The sequence below is a fragment of the Pseudorasbora parva genome, chromosome 20 (assembly GCF_024679245.1).
Source record: "Pseudorasbora parva isolate DD20220531a chromosome 20, ASM2467924v1, whole genome shotgun sequence".
Taxonomy (NCBI): domain Eukaryota; kingdom Metazoa; phylum Chordata; class Actinopteri; order Cypriniformes; family Gobionidae; genus Pseudorasbora; species Pseudorasbora parva.
In genome coordinates this window covers 14,702,936-14,721,064 of record NC_090191.1, presented here as the reverse complement: position 1 = coordinate 14,721,064, position 18,129 = coordinate 14,702,936, and the positions used below count along the sequence as shown (strand labels likewise).

General features: G+C 42.8%; 22 non-coding genes across 22 annotated transcripts; all 22 read right to left on the bottom strand.

Annotated features, from left to right (window-relative positions):
- Window positions 1–356: 356 nt before the first annotated feature.
- On the bottom strand, window positions 357–428 carry trnaa-ugc (transfer RNA alanine (anticodon UGC)). Its single transcript has one exon. It is a non-coding gene; the product is annotated as a tRNA-Ala (tRNA).
- Window positions 429–1,409: 981 nt separating this feature from the next.
- Window positions 1,410–1,481, bottom strand: trnaa-ugc (transfer RNA alanine (anticodon UGC)). Its single transcript has one exon. It is a non-coding gene; the product is annotated as a tRNA-Ala (tRNA).
- Window positions 1,482–2,459: 978 nt separating this feature from the next.
- Window positions 2,460–2,531, bottom strand: trnaa-ugc (transfer RNA alanine (anticodon UGC)). The gene has a single exon. It is a non-coding gene; the product is annotated as a tRNA-Ala (tRNA).
- A 657-nt stretch (window positions 2,532–3,188) lies between these two features.
- Window positions 3,189–3,260, bottom strand: trnaa-ugc (transfer RNA alanine (anticodon UGC)). Its single transcript has one exon. It is a non-coding gene; the product is annotated as a tRNA-Ala (tRNA).
- Window positions 3,261–3,706: 446 nt separating this feature from the next.
- trnaa-ugc (transfer RNA alanine (anticodon UGC)) lies at window positions 3,707–3,778 on the bottom strand. Its single transcript has one exon. It is a non-coding gene; the product is annotated as a tRNA-Ala (tRNA).
- A 657-nt stretch (window positions 3,779–4,435) lies between these two features.
- trnaa-ugc (transfer RNA alanine (anticodon UGC)) lies at window positions 4,436–4,507 on the bottom strand. Its single transcript has one exon. It is a non-coding gene; the product is annotated as a tRNA-Ala (tRNA).
- A 447-nt stretch (window positions 4,508–4,954) lies between these two features.
- On the bottom strand, window positions 4,955–5,026 carry trnaa-ugc (transfer RNA alanine (anticodon UGC)). Its single transcript has one exon. It is a non-coding gene; the product is annotated as a tRNA-Ala (tRNA).
- A 448-nt stretch (window positions 5,027–5,474) lies between these two features.
- trnaa-ugc (transfer RNA alanine (anticodon UGC)) lies at window positions 5,475–5,546 on the bottom strand. Its single transcript has one exon. It is a non-coding gene; the product is annotated as a tRNA-Ala (tRNA).
- A 1,512-nt stretch (window positions 5,547–7,058) lies between these two features.
- trnaa-ugc (transfer RNA alanine (anticodon UGC)) lies at window positions 7,059–7,130 on the bottom strand. Its single transcript has one exon. It is a non-coding gene; the product is annotated as a tRNA-Ala (tRNA).
- Window positions 7,131–7,787: 657 nt separating this feature from the next.
- On the bottom strand, window positions 7,788–7,859 carry trnaa-ugc (transfer RNA alanine (anticodon UGC)). Its single transcript has one exon. It is a non-coding gene; the product is annotated as a tRNA-Ala (tRNA).
- Window positions 7,860–8,303: 444 nt separating this feature from the next.
- trnaa-ugc (transfer RNA alanine (anticodon UGC)) lies at window positions 8,304–8,375 on the bottom strand. The gene has a single exon. It is a non-coding gene; the product is annotated as a tRNA-Ala (tRNA).
- A 657-nt stretch (window positions 8,376–9,032) lies between these two features.
- trnaa-ugc (transfer RNA alanine (anticodon UGC)) lies at window positions 9,033–9,104 on the bottom strand. Its single transcript has one exon. It is a non-coding gene; the product is annotated as a tRNA-Ala (tRNA).
- A 448-nt stretch (window positions 9,105–9,552) lies between these two features.
- On the bottom strand, window positions 9,553–9,624 carry trnaa-ugc (transfer RNA alanine (anticodon UGC)). The gene has a single exon. It is a non-coding gene; the product is annotated as a tRNA-Ala (tRNA).
- Window positions 9,625–10,085: 461 nt separating this feature from the next.
- Window positions 10,086–10,157, bottom strand: trnaa-ugc (transfer RNA alanine (anticodon UGC)). The gene has a single exon. It is a non-coding gene; the product is annotated as a tRNA-Ala (tRNA).
- A 978-nt stretch (window positions 10,158–11,135) lies between these two features.
- On the bottom strand, window positions 11,136–11,207 carry trnaa-ugc (transfer RNA alanine (anticodon UGC)). Its single transcript has one exon. It is a non-coding gene; the product is annotated as a tRNA-Ala (tRNA).
- A 652-nt stretch (window positions 11,208–11,859) lies between these two features.
- trnaa-ugc (transfer RNA alanine (anticodon UGC)) lies at window positions 11,860–11,931 on the bottom strand. Its single transcript has one exon. It is a non-coding gene; the product is annotated as a tRNA-Ala (tRNA).
- Window positions 11,932–13,617: 1,686 nt separating this feature from the next.
- On the bottom strand, window positions 13,618–13,689 carry trnaa-ugc (transfer RNA alanine (anticodon UGC)). The gene has a single exon. It is a non-coding gene; the product is annotated as a tRNA-Ala (tRNA).
- Window positions 13,690–14,346: 657 nt separating this feature from the next.
- trnaa-ugc (transfer RNA alanine (anticodon UGC)) lies at window positions 14,347–14,418 on the bottom strand. Its single transcript has one exon. It is a non-coding gene; the product is annotated as a tRNA-Ala (tRNA).
- Window positions 14,419–14,865: 447 nt separating this feature from the next.
- trnaa-ugc (transfer RNA alanine (anticodon UGC)) lies at window positions 14,866–14,937 on the bottom strand. The gene has a single exon. It is a non-coding gene; the product is annotated as a tRNA-Ala (tRNA).
- Window positions 14,938–15,385: 448 nt separating this feature from the next.
- Window positions 15,386–15,457, bottom strand: trnaa-ugc (transfer RNA alanine (anticodon UGC)). Its single transcript has one exon. It is a non-coding gene; the product is annotated as a tRNA-Ala (tRNA).
- Window positions 15,458–16,424: 967 nt separating this feature from the next.
- On the bottom strand, window positions 16,425–16,496 carry trnaa-ugc (transfer RNA alanine (anticodon UGC)). Its single transcript has one exon. It is a non-coding gene; the product is annotated as a tRNA-Ala (tRNA).
- A 461-nt stretch (window positions 16,497–16,957) lies between these two features.
- On the bottom strand, window positions 16,958–17,029 carry trnaa-ugc (transfer RNA alanine (anticodon UGC)). Its single transcript has one exon. It is a non-coding gene; the product is annotated as a tRNA-Ala (tRNA).
- Window positions 17,030–18,129: the final 1,100 nt, after the last annotated feature.

Below are 18,129 nucleotides of genomic sequence, written 5' to 3'. Positions count from 1 at the left end.
ACAACCTTCACAAGGGGCAGTAGCTCAATGGTAGAGCATATACTTTGCATGTGTGAGGCTAATGGAAAGTTCCACATTCCTTTAAATTGCTGGGGATTGAAACCAGGACCTTTGTTGCAAAAAAAATAAAAAATAAAACTTTTCAATTCTACAACTTTCCTTGGAGACGCTGAGATTGAACCCAGGAGCTCATACATGCAAAGCATGTTCTCTACCACTGAACCACTGGCCCTTGTGAATGTTGGGCTGAGTTACAAGTGCCTTGTACTCAAGCTAGATGCTAATTTCCCAACTAAAAAATTAGGCAGAGAGAGATGTGCAACAGATAAAGGTTTGAGTTAAAGGATAACTTTCCTTGGAGATGCTGGGGATTGAACCCAGGACCTCATACATGCAAAGCATGCGCTCTACCACTGAGCTACATCCCCTGATGGACTGAAGCAAGTTTCCTGCAGCCTAGTGGAAAGTTCCACATTGCGTTGAAATGCTAGCTTGAGTAAAAGGGACATGTAACTCACCACAACCTTCACAAGAGGCAGTAGCTCAATGGAAGAGCATATACTTTGCATGTGTGAGGCTAATGGAAAGTTCCACATTCCTATAAATTGCTGGGGATTGAAACCAGGACCTTTGTTGCAAAAAAAAATAAAAAAAAAAACTTTTCAATTCTACAACTTTCCTTGGAGACGCTGAGATTGATCCCAGGAGCTCATACATGCAAAGCATGTTCTCTACCACTGAACCACTGGCCCTTGTGAATGTTGGGCTGAGTTACAAGTGCCTTGTACTCAAGCTAGATGCTAATTTCCCAACTAAATAATTAGGCAGAGAGAGATGTGCAACAGATAAAGGTTTGAGTTAAAGGATAACTTTCCTTGGAGATGCTGGGGATTGAACCCAGGACTTCATACATGCAAAGCATGCGCTCTACCACTGAGCTACATCCCCTGATGGACTGAAGCAAGTTTCCTGCAGGCTAGTGGAAAGTTCCACATTGCTTTGAAATGCTAGCTTGAGTAAAAGGGACATGAAACTCACCACAACCTTCACAAGGGGCAGTAGCTCAATGGTAGAGCAGGTGCTTTGCATGTATGAGGCTAAAGGAAAGTTCCAAATTGCTTTAAAATGCTGGGGATTGAACCCAGGACATTTGTTGCAAAAAAATCCAACAAAATAACTTTACAATTCTACGTGGTAACACAGGAACTTTCCTTGGAGACGCTGGGGATTGAACCCATGACCACATGAATGCAAGGCATATGCTCTACCACTGAGCTACTGTCACTTGAGAAAGCTGTGCTGAGTTACATGTGCCTTGTACTCAAGCTAGATGCTAATTTCCCAACTAAATAATTAGGCAGAGAGAGATGTGCAACAGATAAAGGTTTGAGTTAAAGGATAACTTTCCTTGGAGATGCTGGGGATTGAACCCAGGACCTCATACATGCAAAGCATGCGCTCTACCACTGAGCTACATCCCCTGATGGACTGAAGCAAGTTTCCTGCAGGCTAGTGGAAAGTTCCACATTGCTTTGAAATGCTAGCTTGTGTAAAAGGGACATGAAACTCACCACAACCTTCACAAGGGGCAGTAGCTCAATGGTAGAGCAGGTGCTTTGCATGTATGAGGCTAAAGGAAAGTTCCAAATTGCTTTAAAATGCTGGGGATTGAACCCAGGACATTTGTTGCAAAAAAATCCAACAAAATAACTTTACAATTCTACGTGGTAAGACGGGAACTTTCCTTGGAGAAGCTGGGGATTGAACCCATGACCACATGAATGCAAAGCATATGCTCTACCACTGAGCTACTGTCACTTGAGAAAGCTGTGCTGAGTTACATGTGCCTTGTACTCAAGCTAGTTGTTATTTTTCAAAATATAAATTTGGCAGAGAGAGATGTGCAACAGAAAAAGCTTTGAGTTAAAGGATGACTTTCTTGGAGATGCTGGGGATTGAACCCAGGACCTCATACACGCAAAGCATGCAGTCTACCACTGAGCTACATCCCCTGATGGACTGAAGCAAGTTTCCTGCAGCCTAGTGGAAAGTTCCACATTGCGTTGAAATGCTAGCTTGAGTAAAACGGACATGTAACTCACCACAACCTTCACAAGAGGCAGTAGCTCAATGGTAGAGCATATACTTTGCATGTGTGAGGCTAATGGAAAGTTCCACATTCCTTTAAATTGCTGGGGATTGAAACCAGGACCTTTGTTGCAAAAAAAATAAAAAATAAAACTTTTCAATTCTACAACTTTCCTTAGAGACACTGAGATTGAACACAGGAGCTCATACATGCAAAGCATGTGCTGTACCACTGAACCACTGGCCCTTGTGAATTTTGGGCTGAGTTACATGTGCTTTGTACTCAAGCTAGATGCTAATTTTCCAACTAAATAATTAGGCAGAGAGAGATGTGCAACAGATAAAGGTTTGAGTTAAAGGAAAACTTTCCTTGGAGATGCTGGGGATTGAACCCAGGACCTCATACATGCAAAGCATGCGCTCTACCACTGAGCTACATCCCCTGATGGAGTGAAGCAAGTTTCCTGCAGGCTAGTGGAAAGTTCCACATTGCTTTGAAGTGCTAGCTTGAGTAAAAGGGACATGAAACTCACCACAACCTTCACAGGGGGCAGTAGCTCAATGGTAGAGTATATGCTTTGCATGTATGAGGCTAAAGGAAAGTTCCAAATTGCTTTAAAATGCTGGGGATTGAACCTAGGACATTTGTTGCAAAAAAAATCCAACAAAACAACTTTACAATTCTACGTGGTGACACAGGAACTTTCTTTGGAGACGCTGGGGATTGAACCCAGGAGCTCATACATGCAAAGCATGTGTTCTACCACTGAGCCACTGGCCCTAGTGAAGGTTGGGCTGAGATACATGTACCTTATACTCAAGCTAGCTGCCATTTTTCCAAATATAAATTAGGCAGAGAGAGATGCACAACAGATAAAGCTTTGAGGTGAAGTATAACTATCCTTGGAGTTGCTGGAGATTGAACCCATGACCACATGCATGCAAAGCATATGCTCTACCACTGAACCACTGGCCCTTGTGAATGTTGGGCTGAGTTACATGTGCCTTGTACTCAAGCTAGATGCTAATTTCCCAACTAAATAATTAGGCAGAGAGAGATGTGCAACAGATAAAGGTTTGAGTTAAATGATAACTTTCCTTGGAGATGCTGGGGATTGAACCCAGGACCTCATACATGCAAAGCATGCGCTCTACCACTGAGCTACATCCCCTGACGGAATGAAGCAAGTTTCCTGCAGCCTAGTGGAAAGTTCCACATTGCTTTGAAATGCTAGCTTGAGTAAAAGGGACATGAAACTCACCACAACCTTCACAAGGGGCAGTAGCTCAATGGTAGAGCATATACTTTGCATGTGTGAGGCTAATGGAAAGTTCCACATTCCTTTAAATTGCTGTGGATTGAAACCAGGACCTTTGTTGCAAAAAAAATAAAAAATAAATCTTTTCAATTCTACAACTTTCCTTGGAGACGCTGAGATTGAACCGAGGAGCTCATACATGCAAAGCATGTTCTCTACCACTGAACCACTGGCCCTTGTGAATGTTGGGCTGAGTTACAAGTGCCTTGTACTCAAGCTAGATGCAAATTTCCCAACTAAAAAATTAGGCAGAGAGAGATGTGCAACAGAAAAAGATTTGAGTTAAAGGATGACTTTCTTGGAGATGCTGGGGATTGAACCCAGGACCTCATACATGCAAAGCATGCGCTCTACCACTGAGCTACATCCCCTGATGGACTGAAGCAAGTTTCCTGCAGGCGAGTGGAAAGTTCCACATTGCTAAGAAATGCTAGCTTGAGTAAAAGGGACATGAAACTCACCACAACCTTCACAGGGGGCAGTAGCTCAATGGTAGAGTATAAACTTTGCATGTATGAGGCTAAAGGAAAGTTCCAAATTGCTTTAAAATGCTGGGGATTGAACCCAGGACATTTGTTGCAAAAAAAATCCAACAAAACAACTTTACAATTCTACTGGGTGACACGGGAATTTTCTTTGGAGACGCTGGGGATTGAACCCAGGAGCTCATACATGCAAAGCATGTGTTCTACCACTGAGCCACTGGCCCTAGTGAAGGTTGGGCTGAGATACATGTACCTTATACTCAAGCTAGCTGCCATTTTTCCAAATATAAATTAGGCAGAGAGAGATGCACAACAGATAAAGCTTTGAGGTGAAGTATAACTATCCTTGGAGTTGCTGGAGATTGAACCCATGACCACATGCATGCAAAGCATATGCTCTACCACTGAACCACTGGCCCTTGTGAATGTTGGGCTGAGTTACATGTGCCTTGTACTCAAGCTAGATGCTAATTTCCCAACTAAATAATTAGGCAGAGAGAGATGTGCAACAGATAAAGGTTTGAGTTAAATGATAACTTTCCTTGGAGATGCTGGGGATTGAACCCAGGACCTCATACATGCAAAGCATGCGCTCTACCACTGAGCTACATCCCCTGACGGAATGAAGCAAGTTTCCTGCAGGCTAGTGGAAAGTTCCACATTGCTTTGAAATGCTAGCTTGAGTAAAAGGGACATGAAACTCACCACAACCTTCACAAGGGGCAGTAGCTCAATGGTAGAGCATATACTTTGCATGTGTGAGGCTAATGGAAAGTTCCACATTCCTTTAAATTGCTGGGGATTGAAACCAGGACCTTTGTTGCAAAAAAAATAAAAAATAAAACTTTTCAATTCTACAACTTTCCTTGGAGACGCTGAGATTGAACCCAGGAGCTCATACATGCAAAGCATGTTCTCTACCACTGAACCACTGGCCCTTGTGAATGTTGGGCTGAGTTACAAGTGCCTTGTACTCAAGCTAGATGCTAATTTCCCAACTAAAAAATTAGGCAGAGAGAGATGTGCAACAGATAAAGGTTTGAGTTAAAGGATAACTTTCCTTGGAGATGCTGGGGATTGAACCCAGAACCTCATACATGCAAAGCATGCGCTCTACCACTGAGCTACATCCCCTGATGGACTGAAGCAAGTTTCCTGCAGCCTAGTGGAAAGTTCCACATTGCGTTAAAATGCTAGCTTGAGTAAAAGGGACATGTAACTCACCACAACCTTCACAAGAGGCAGTAGCTCAATGGAAGAGCATATACTTTGCATGTGTGAGGCTAATGGAAAGTTCCACATTCCTATAAATTGCTGGGGATTGAAACCAGGACCTTTGTTGCAAAAAAAACTTAAAAAAAAAACTTTTCAATTCTACAACTTTCCTTGGAGACGCTGAGATTGATCCCAGGAGCTCATACATGCAAAGCATGTTCTCTACCACTGAACCACTGGCCCTTGTGAATGTTGGGCTGAGTTACAAGTGCCTTGTACTCAAGCTAGATGCTAATTTCCCAACTAAATAATTAGGCAGAGAGAGATGTGCAACAGATAAAGGTTTGAGTTAAAGGATAACTTTCCTTGGAGATGCTGGGGATTGAACCCAGGACCTCATACATGCAAAGCATGCGCTCTACCACTGAGCTACATCCCCTGATGGACTGAAGCAAGTTTCCTGCAGGCTAGTGGAAAGTTCCACATTGCTTTGAAATGCTAGCTTGAGTAAAAGGGACATGAAACTCACCACAACCTTCACAAGGGGCAGTAGCTCAATGGTAGAGCAGGTGCTTTGCATGTATGAGGCTAAAGGAAAGTTCCAAATTGCTTTAAAATGCTGGGGATTGAACCCAGGACATTTGTTGCAAAAAAATCCAACAAAATAACTTTACAATTCTACGTGGTAACACAGGAACTTTCCTTGGAGATGCTGGGAATTGAACCCATGACCATATGAATGCAAGGCATATGCTCTACCACTGAGCTACTGTCACTTGAGAAAGCTGTGCTGAGTTACATGTGCCTTGTACTCAAGCTAGATGCTAATTTCCCAACTAAATAATTAGGCAGAGAGAGATGTGCAACAGATAAAGGTTTGAGTTAAAGGATAACTTTCCTTGGAGATGCTGGGGATTGAACCCAGGACCTCATACATGCAAAGCATGCGCTCTACCAATAAGCTACATCCCCTGATGGACTGAAGCAAGTTTCCTGCAGGCTAGTGGAAAGTTCCACATTGCTTTGAAATGCTAGCTTGAGTAAAAGGGACATGAAACTCACCACAACCTTCACAAGGGGCAGTAGCTCAATGGTAGAGCAGGTGCTTTGCATGTATGAGGCTAAAGGAAAGTTCCAAATTGCTTTAAAATGCTGGGGATTGAACCCAGGACATTTGTTGCAAAAAAATCCAACAAAATAACTTTACAATTCTACGTGGTAAGACAGGAACTTTCCTTGGAGAAGCTGGGGATTGAACCCATGACCACATGAATGCAAAGCATATGCTCTACCACTGAGCTACTGTCACTTGAGAAAGCTGTGCTGAGTTACATGTGCCTTGTACTCAAGCTAGTTGTTATTTTTCCAAATATAAATTTGGCAGAGAGAGATGTGCAACAGAAAAAGCTTTGAGTTAAAGGATGACTTTCTTGGAGATGCTGGGGATTGAACCCAGGACCTCATACATGCAAAGCATGCAGTCTACCACTGAGCTACATCGCCTGATGGACTGAAGCAAGTTTCCTGCAGCCTAGTGGAAAGTTCCACATTGCGTTGAAATGCTAGCTTGAGTAAAAGGGACATGTAACTAACCACAACCTTCACAAGAGGCAGTAGCTCAATGGTAGAGCATATACTTTGCATGTGTGAGGCTAATGGAAAGTTCCATATTCCTTTAAATTGCTGGGGATTGAAACCAGGACCTTTGTTGCAAAAAAAAAAAAAAAAAAAAACTTTTCAATTCTACAACTTTCCTTAGAGACGCTGAGATTGAACACAGGAGCTCATACATGCAAAGCATGTGCTGTACCACTGAACCACTGGCCCTTGTGAATTTTGGGCTGAGTTACATGTGCTTTGTACTCAAGCTAGATGCTAATTTTCCAACTAAATAATTAGGCAGAGAGAGATGTGCAACAGATAAAGGTTTGAGTTAAAGGAAAACTTTCCTTGGAGATGCTGGGGATTGAACCCAGGACCTCATACATGCAAAGCATGCGCTCTACCACTGAGCTACATCCCCTGATGGAGTGAAGCAAGTTTCCTGCAGGCTAGTGGAAAGTTCCACATTGCTTTGAAGTGCTAGCTTGAGTAAAAGGGACATGAAACTCACCACAACCTTCACAGGGGGCAGTAGCTTAATGGTAGAGTATATGCTTTGCATGTATGAGGCTAAAGGAAAGTTCCAAATTGCTTTAAAATGCTGGGGATTGAACCCAGGACATTTGTTGCAAAAAAAATCCAACAAAACAACTTTACAATTCTACGTGGTGACACAGGAACTTTCTTTGGAGACACTGGGGATTGAACCCAGGAGCTCATACATGCAAAGCATGTGTTCTACCACTGAGCCACTGGCCCTAGTGAAGGTTGGGCTGAGATACATGTACCTTATACTCAAGCTAGCTGCCATTTTTCCAAATATAAATTAGGCAGAGAGAGATGCACAACAGATAAAGCTTTGAGGTGAAGTATAACTATCCTTGGAGTTGCTGGAGATTGAACCCATGACCACATGCATGCAAAGCATATGCTCTACCACTGAACCACTGGCCCTTGTGAATGTTGGGCTGAGTTACATGTGCCTTGTACTCAAGCTAGATGCTAATTTCCCAACTAAATAATTAGGCAGAGAGAGATGTGCAACAGATAAAGGTTTGAGTTAAATGATAACTTTCCTTGGAGATGCTGGGGATTGAACCCAGGACCTCATACATGCAAAGCATGCGCTCTACCACTGAGCTACATCCCCTGACGGAATGAAGCAAGTTTCCTGCAGGCTAGTGGAAAGTTCCACATTGCTTTGAAATGCTAGCTTGAGTAAAAGGGACATGAAACTCACCACAACCTTCACAAGGGGCAGTAGCTCAATGGTAGAGCATTTACTTTGCATGTGTGAGGCTAATGGAAAGTTCCACATTCCTTTAAATTGCTGTGGATTGAAACCAGGACCTTTGTTGCAAAAAAAATAAAAAATAAATCTTTTCAATTCTTCAACTTTCCTTGGAGACGCTGAGATTGAACCGAGGAGCTCATACATGCAAAGCATGTTCTCTACCACTGAACCACTGGCCCTTGTGAATGTTGGGCTGAGTTACAAGTGCCTTGTACTCAAGCTAGATGCAAATTTCCCAACTAAAAAATTAGGCAGAGAGAGATGTGCAACAGAAAAAGCTTTGAGTTAAAGGATGACTCTTGGAGATGCTGGGGATTGAACCCAGGACCTCATACATGCAAAGTATGCGCTCTACCACTGAGCTACATCCCCTGATGGACTGAAGAAAGTTTCCTGCAGGCGAGTGGAAAGTTCCACATTGCTAAGAAATGCTAGCTTGAGTAAAAGGGACATGAAACTCACCACAACCTTCACAGGGGGCAGTAGCTCAATGGTAGAGTATAAACTTTGCATGTATGAGGCTAAAGGAAAGTTCCAAATTGCTTTAAAATGCTGGGGATTGAACCCAGGACATTTGTTGCAAAAAAAATCCAACAAAACAACTTTACAATTCTACGTGGTGACACAGGAATTTTCTTTGGAGACGGTGGGGATTGAACCCAGGAGCTCATACATGCAAAGCATGTGTTCTACCACTGAGCCACTGGCCCTAGTGAAGGTTGGGCTGAGATACATGTACCTTATACTCAAGCTAGCTGCCATTTTTCCAAATATAAATTAGGCAGAGAGAGATGCACAACAGATAAAGCTTTGAGGTGAAGTATAACTATCCTTGGAGTTGCTGGAGATTGAACCCATGACCACATGCATGCAAAGCATATGCTCTACCACTGAACCACTGGCCCTTGTGAATGTTGGGCTGAGTTACATGTGCCTTGTACTCAAGCTAGATGCTAATTTCCCAACCAAATAATTAGGCAGAGAGAGATGTGCAACAGATAAAGGTTTGAGTTAAATGATAACTTTCCTTGGAGATGCTGGGGATTGAACCCAGGACCTCATACATGCAAAGCATGCGCTCTACCACTGAGCTACATCCCCTGACGGAATGAAGCAAGTTTCCTGCAGGCTAGTGGAAAGTTCCACATTGCTTTGAAATGCTAGCTTGAGTAAAAGGGACATGAAACTCACCACAACCTTCACAAGGGGCAGTAGCTCAATGGTAGAGCATATACTTTGCATGTGTGAGGCTAATGGAAAGTTCCACATTCCTTTAAATTGCTGGGGATTGAAACCAGGACCTTTGTTGCAAAAAAAAATAAAAAATAAAACTTTTCAATTCTACAACTTTCCTTGGAGACGCTGAGATTGATCCCAGGAGCTCATACATGCAAAGCATGTTCTCTACCACTGAACCACTGGCCCTTGTGAATGTTGGGCTGAGTTACAAGTGCCTTGTACTCAAGCTAGATGCTAATTTCCCAACTAAATAATTAGGCAGAGAGAGATGTGCAACAGATAAAGGTTTGAGTTAAAGGATAACTTTCCTTAGAGATGCTGGGGATTGAACCCAGGACCTCATACATGCAAAGCATGCGCTCTACCACTGAGCTACATCCCCTGATGGACTGAAGCAAGTTTCCTGCAGGCTAGTGGATAGTTCCACATTGCTTTGAAATGCTAGCTTGAGTAAAAGGGACATGAAACTCACCACAACCTTCACAAGGGGCAGTAGCTCAATGGTAGAGCAGGTGCTTTGCATGTATGAGGCTAAAGGAAAGTTCCAAATTGCTTTAAAATGCTGGGGATTGAACCCAGGACATTTGTTGCAAAAAAATCCAACAAAATTACTTTACAATTCTACGTGGTAACACAGGAACTTTCCTTGGAGAAGCTGGGGATTGAACCCATGACCACATGAATGCAAGGCATATGCTCTACCACTGAGCTACTGTCACTTGAGAAAGCTGTGCTGAGTTACATGTGCCTTGTACTCAAGCTAGATGCTAATTTCCCAACTAAATAATTAGGCAGAGAGAGATGTGCAACAGATAAAGGTTTGAGTTAAAGGATAACTTTCCTTGGAGATGCTGGGGATTGAACCCAGGACCTCATACATGCAAAGCATGCGCTCTACCACTGAGCTACATCCCCTGATGGACTGAAGCAAGTTTCCTGCAGGCTAGTGGAAAGTTCCACATTGCTTTGAAATGCTAGCTTGAGTAAAAGGGACATGAAACTCACCACAACCTTCACAAGGGGCAGTAGCTCAATGGTAGAGCAGGTGCTTTGCATGTATGAGGCTAAAGGAAAGTTCCAAATTGCTTTAAAATGCTGGGGATTGAACCCAGGACATTTGTTGCAAAAAAATCCAACAAAATAACTTTACAATTCTACGTGGTAAGACGGGAACTTTCCTTGGAGAAGCTGGGGATTGAACCCATGACCACATGAATGCAAAGCATATGCTCTACCACTGAGCTACTGTCACTTGAGAAAGCTGTGCTGAGTTACATGTGCCTTGTACTCAAGCTAGTTGTTATTTTTCCAAATATAAATTTGGCAGAGAGAGATTTGCAACAGAAAAAGCTTTGAGTTAAAGGATGACTTTCTTGGAGATGCTGGGGATTGAACCTAGGACCTCATACATGCAAAGCATGCAGTCTACCACTGAGCTACATCCCCTGATGGACTGAAGCAAGTTTCCTGCAGCCTAGTGGAAAGTTCCACATTGCGTTGAAATGCTAGCTTGAGTAAAAGGTAAATGTAACTCACCACAACCTTCACAAGAGGCAGTAGCTCAATGGTAGAGCATATACTTTGCATGTGTGAGGCTAATGGAAAGTTCCACATTCCTTTAAATTGCTGGGGATTGAAACCAGGACCTTTGTTGCAAAAAAAATAAAAAATAAAACTTTTCAATTCTACAACTTTCCTTGGAGACGCTGAGATTGAACCCAGGAGCTCATACATGCAAAGCATGTGCTGTACCACTGAACCACTGGCCCTTGTGAATGTTGGGCTGAGTTACATGTGCTTTGTACTCAAGCTAGATGCTAATTTTCCAACTAAATAATTAGGCAGAGAGAGATGTGCAACAGATAAAGGTTTGAGTTAAAGGAAAACTTTCCTTGGAGATGCTGGGGATTGAACCCAGGACCTCATACATGCAAAGCATGCGCTCTACCACTGAGCTACATCCCCTGATGGACTGAAGCAAGTTTCCTGCAGGCTAGTGGAAAGTTCCACATTGCTTTGAAGTGCTAGCTTGAGTAAAAGGGACATGAAACTCACCACAACCTTCACAGGGGGCAGTAGCTCAATGGTTGAGTATATGCGTTGCATGTATGAGGCTAAAGGAAAGTTCCAAATTGCTTTAAAATGCTGGGGATTGAACCCAGGACATTTGTTGCAAAAAAATCCAACAAAACAACTTTACAATTCTACGTGGTGACACGGGCTTTCTTTGGAGACGGTGGGGATTGAACCCAGGAGCTCATACATGCAAAGCATGTGTTCTACCACTGAGCCACTGGCCCTAGTGAAGGTTGGGCTGAGATACATGTACCTTATACTCAAGCTAGCTGCCATTTTTCCAAATATAAATTAGGCAGAGAGAGATGCACAACAGATAAAGCTTTGAGGTGAAGTATAACTATCCTTGGAGTTGCTGGAGATTGAACCCATGACCACATGCATGCAAAGCATATGCTCTACCACTGAGCTACTGGCACTTGAGAAAGCTGTGTTGAGTTACATGTGCCTTGTACTCAAGCTAGTTGTTATTTTTCCAAATATAAATTTGGCAGAGAGAGATGTGCAACAGATAAAGCTTTGAGTTAAAGGATGACTTTCTTGGAGATGCTGGGGATTGAACCCAGGACCTCATACATGCAAAGCATGCACTCTACCACTGAGCTACATCCCCTGATGGACTGAAGCAAGTTTCCTGCAGCCTAGTGGAAAGTTCCACATTGCGTTGAAATGCTAGCTTGAGTAAAAGGAACATGTAACTCACCACAACCTTCACAAGAGGCAGTTGCTCAATGGTAGAGCATATACTTTGCATGTGTGAGGCTAATGGAAAGTTCCACATTCCTTTAAATTGCTGGGGATTGAAACCAGGACTTTTGTTGCAAAAAAAATAAAAAATAAAACTTTTCAATTCTTCAACTTTCCTTGGAGATGCTGAGATTGAACCCAGGAGCTCATACATGCAAAGCATGTGCTCTACCACTGAACCACTGGCCCTTGTGAATGTTGGGCTGAGTTACATGTGCCTTGTACTCAAGCTAGATGCTAATTTTCCAACTAAATAATTAGGCAGAGAGAGATGTGCAACAGATAAAGGTTTGAGTTAAAGGAAAACTTTCCTTGGAAATGGTGATTGAACCCAGGACCTCATACATGCAAAGCATGCGCTCTACCACTGAGCTACATCCCCTGATGGACTGAAGCAAGTTTCCTGCAGGCTAGTGGAAAGTTCCACATTGCTTTGAAATGCTAGCTTGAGTAAAAGGGACATGAAACTCACCACAACCATCACAAGGGGCAGTAGCTCAATGGTAGAGCATATGCTTTGCATGTATTAGGCTAATGGAAAGTTCCAAATTGCTTTAAATGCTGGGGATTGAACCCAGGACCTTTTTTGCAAAAGTTTTTTGCAAAAAAAATACAAAAAATTCCTTACAATTCAACAAATTTCTTTGGAGACACTGGGGATTGAACCCAGGAGCTCATACATACAAAGCATGCGCTCTACCACTGAGCCACTGGACTTGTGAAGGTTGGGCTGAGTTACATGTACCTTATACTCAAGCTAGTTGCTATTTTTCTAAATATAAATTAGGCAGTGAGAGATGCGCAACAGATAAAGCTTAGTGTTGAAGGACAATATCCTTTGGAGTAGCTGGGGATTGAACCCATGACCACATGCATGCAAAGCATATGCTCTACCACTGAGCTACTGGCACTTGAGAAAGCTGTGCTGAGTTACATTTGCCTTGTACTCAAGCTAGTTGCTATTTTTCAAAATATAAATTTGGCAGAGAGAGATGTGCAACAGATAAAGTTTTGAGTTAAAGGATGACTTTCTTGGAGATGCTGGGGATTGAACCCAGGAACTCATACATGCAAAGCATGTGCTCTACCACTGAGCTACATCCCCTGATGGACTGAAGCATGTTTCCCGCAGGCTAGTGGAAAGTTCCACATTGCTTTAAAATGCTAGCTTGAGTAAAAGGGACATGAAACTCACCACAACCTTCACAAGGGGCAGTAGCTCAATGGTAGAGCATATACTTTGCATGTGTGAGGCTAATGGAAAGTTCCACATTCCTTTAAATTGCTGGGGATTGAAACCAGGACCTTTGTTGCAAAAAAAATAAAAAATAAATCTTTTCAATTCTACAACTTTCCTTGGAGACGCTGAGATTGAACCGAGGAGCTCATACATGCAAAGCATGTTCTCTACCACTGAACCACTGGCCCTTGTGAATGTTGGGCTGAGTTACAAGTGCCTTGTACTCAAGCTAGATGCAAATTTCCCAACTAAAGAATTAGGCAGAGAGAGATGTGCAACAGATAAAGGTTTGAGTTAAAGGATGACTTTCCTTGGAGATGCTGGGGATTGAACCCAGGACCTCATACATGCAAAGCATGCGCTCTACCACTGAGCTACATCCCCTGATGGAGTGAAGCAAGTTTCCTGCAGGCTAGTGGAAAGTTCCACATTGCTTTGAAGTGCTAGCTTGAGTAAAAGGGACATGAAACTCACCACAACCTTCACAGGGGGCAGTAGCTCAATGGTAGAGTATATGCTTTGCATGTATGAGGCTAAAGGAAAGTTCCAAATTGCTTTAAAATGCTGGGGATTGAACCCAGGACATTTGTTGCAAAAAAAATCCAACAAAACAACTTTACAATTCTACGTGGTGACACAGGAACTTTCTTTGGAGACGCTGGGGATTGAACCCAGGAGCTCATACATGCAAAGCATGTGTTCTACCACTGAGCCACTGGCCCTAGTGAAGGTTGGGCTGAGATACATGTACCTTATACTCAAGCTAGCTGCCATTTTTCCAAATATAAATTAGGCAGAGAGAGATGCACAACAGATAAAGCTTTGAGGTGAAGTATAACTATCCTTGGAGTTGCTGGAGATTGAACCCATGACCACATGCATGCAAAGCATATGCTCTACCACTGAACCACTGGCCCTTGTGAATGTTGGGCTGAGTTACATGTGCCTTGTACTCAAGCTAGATGCTAATTTCCCAACTAAATAATTAGGCAGAGAGAGATGTGCAACAGATAAAGGTTTGAGTTACATGATAACTTTCCTTGGAGATGCTGGGGATTGAACCCAGGACCTCATACATGCAAAGCATGCGCTCTACCACTGAGCTACATCCCCTGACGGAATGAAGCAAGTTTCCTGCAGGCTAGTGGAAAGTTCCACATTGCTTTGAAATGCTAGCTTGAGTAAAAGGGACATGAAACTCACCACAACCTTCACAAGGGGCAGTAGCTCAATGGTAGAGCATATACTTTGCATGTGTGAGGCTAATGGAAAGTTCCACATTCCTTTAAATTGCTGGGGATTGAAACCAGGACCTTTGTTGCAAAAAAAATAAAAAATAAAACTTTTCAATTCTACAACTTTCCTTGGAGACGCTGAGATTGAACCCAGGAGCTCATACATGCAAAGCATGTTCTCTACCACTGAACCACTGGCCCTTGTGAATGTTGGGCTGAGTTACAAGTGCCTTGTACTCAAGCTAGATGCTAATTTCCCAACTAAAAAATTAGGCAGAGAGAGATGTGCAACAGATAAAGGTTTGAGTTAAAGGATAACTTTCCTTGGAGATGCTGGGGATTGAACCCAGGACCTCATACATGCAAAGCATGCGCTCTACCACTGAGCTACATCCCCTGATGGACTGAAGCAAGTTTCCTGCAGCCTAGTGGAAAGTTCCACATTGCGTTGAAATGCTAGCTTGAGTAAAAGGGACATGTAACTCACCACAACCTTCACAAGAGGCAGTAGCTCAATGGAAGAGCATATACTTTGCATGTGTGAGGCTAATGGAAAGTTCCACATTCCTATAAATTGCTGGGGATTGAAACCAGGACCTTTGTTGCAAAAAAAACTAAAAAAAAAAACTTTTCAATTCTACAACTTTCCTTGGAGACGCTGAGATTGATCCCAGGAGCTCATACATGCAAAGCATGTTCTCTACCACTGAACCACTGGCCCTTGTGAATGTTGGGCTGAGTTACAAGTGCCTTGTACTCAAGCTAGATGCTAATTTCCCAACTAAATAATTAGGCAGAGAGAGATGTGCAACAGATAAAGGTTTGAGTTAAAGGATAACTTTCCTTGGAGATGCTGGGGATTGAACCCAGGACCTCATACATGCAAAGCATGCGCTCTACCACTGAGCTACATCCCCTGACGGACTGAAGCAAGTTTCCTGCAGGCTAGTGGAAAGTTCCACATTGCTTTGAAATGCTAGCTTGAGTAAAAGGGACATGAAACTCACCACAACCTTCACAAGGGGCAGTAGCTCAATGGTAGAGCAGGTGCTTTGCATGTATGAGGCTAAAGGAAAGTTCCAAATTGCTTTAAAATGCTGGGGATTGAACCCAGGACATTTGTTGCAAAAAAAATAAAAAATAAAACTTTTCAATTCTACAACTTTCCTTGGAGACGGTGAGATTGAACCCAGGAGCTCATACATGCAAAGCATGTTCTCTACCACTGAACCACTGGCCCTTGTGAATGTTGGGCTGAGTTACAAGTGCCTTGTACTCAAGCTAGATGCTAATTTCCCAACTAAAAAATTAGGCAGAGAGAGATGTGCAACAGATAAAGGTTTGAGTTAAAGGATAACTTTCCTTGGAGATGCTGCGGATTGAACCCAGGACCTCATACATGCAAAGCATGCGCTCTACCACTGAGCTACATCCCCTGATGGACTGAAGCAAGTTTCCTGCAGCCTAGTGGAAAGTTCCACATTGCGTTGAAATGCTAGCTTGAGTAAAAGGGACATGTAACTCACCACAACCTTCACAAGAGGCAGTAGCTCAATGGAAGAGCATATACTTTGCATGTGTGAGGCTAATGGAAAGTTCCACATTCCTATAAATTGCTGGGGATTGAAACCAGGACCTTTGTTGCAAAAAAAAATAAAATAAAAAACTTTTCAATTCTACAACTTTCCTTGGAGACGCTGAGATTGATCCCAGGAGCTCATACATGCAAAGCATGTTCTCTACCACTGAACCACTGGCCCTTGTGAATGTTGGGCTGAGTTACAAGTGCCTTGTACTCAAGCTAGATGCTAATTTCCCAACTAAATAATTAGGCAGAGAGAGATGTGCAACAGATAAAGGTTTGAGTTAAAGGATAACTTTCCTTGGAGATGCTGGGGATTGAACCCAGGACCTCATACATGCAAAGCATGCGCTCTACCACTGAGCTACATCCCCTGATGGACTGAAGCAAGTTTCCTGCAGGCGAGTGGAAAGTTCCACATTGCTTTGAAATGCTAGCTTGAGTAAAAGGGACATGAAACTCACCACAACCTTCACAAGGGGCAGTAGCTCAATGGTAGAGCAGGTGCTTTGCATGTATGAGGCTAAAGGAAAGTTCCAAATTGCTTTAAAATGCTGGGGATTGAACCCAGGACATTTGTTGCAAAAAAATCCAACAAAATAACTTTACAATTCTACGTGGTAACACAGGAACTTTCCTTGGAGACGCTGGGGATTGAACCCATGACCACATGAATGCAAGGCATATGCTCTACCACTGAGCTACTGTCACTTGAGAAAGCTGTGCTGAGTTACATGTGCCTTGTACTCAAGCTAGATGCTAATTTCCCAACTAAATAATTAGGCAGAGAGAGATGTGCAACAGATAAAGGTTTGAGTTAAAGGATAACTTTCCTTGGAGATGCTGGGGATTGAACCCAGGACCTCATACATGCAAAGCATGCGCTCTACCACTGAGCTACATCCCCTGATGGACTGAAGCAAGTTTCCTGCAGGCTAGTGGAAAGTTCCACATTGCTTTGAAATGCTAGCTTGAGTAAAAGGGACATGAAACTCACCACAACCTTCACAAGGGGCAGTAGCTCAATGGTAGAGCAGGTGCTTTGCATGTATGAGGCTAAAGGAAAGTTCCAAATTGCTTTAAAATGCTGGGGATTGAACCCAGGACATTTGTTGCAAAAAAATCCAACAAAATAACTTTACAATTCTACGTGGTAAGACGGGAACTTTCCTTGGAGAAGCTGGGGATTGAACCCATGAACACATGAATGCAAAGCATATGCTCTACCACTGAGCTACTGTCACTTGAGAAAGCTGTGCTGAGTTACATGTGCCTTGTACTCAAGCTAGTTGTTATTTTTCCAAATATAAATTTGGCAGAGAGAGATGTGCAACAGAAAAAGCTTTGAGTTAAAGGATGACTTTCTTGGAGATGCTGGGGATTGAACCCAGGACCTCATACATGCAAAGCATGCAGTCTACCACTGAGCTACATCCCCTGATGGACTGAAGCAAGTTTCCTGCAGCCTAGTGGAAAGTTCCACATTGCGTTGAAATGCTAGCTTGAGTAAAAGGGACATGTAACTCACCACAACCTTCACAAGAGGCAGTAGCTCAATGGTAGAGCATATACTTTGCATGTGTGAGGCTAATGGAAAGTTCCACATTCCTTTAAATTGCTGGGGATTGAAACCAGGACCTTTGTTGCAAAAAAAAATAAAAAATAAAACTTTTCAATTCTACAACTTTCCTTAGAGACGCTGAGATTGAACACAGGAGCTCATACATGCAAAGCATGTGCTGTACCACTGAACCACTGGCCCTTGTGAATTTTGGGCTGAGTTACATGTGCTTTGTACTCAAGCTAGATGCTAATTTTCCAACTAAATAATTAGGCAGAGAGAGATGTGCAACAGATAAAGGTTTTAGTTAAAGGAAAAGTTTCCTTGGAGATGCTGGGGATTGAACCCAGGACCTCATACATGCAAAGAATGCGCTCTACCACTGAGCTACATCCCCTGATGGAGTGAAGCAAGTTTCCTGCAGGCTAGTGGAAAGTTCCACATTG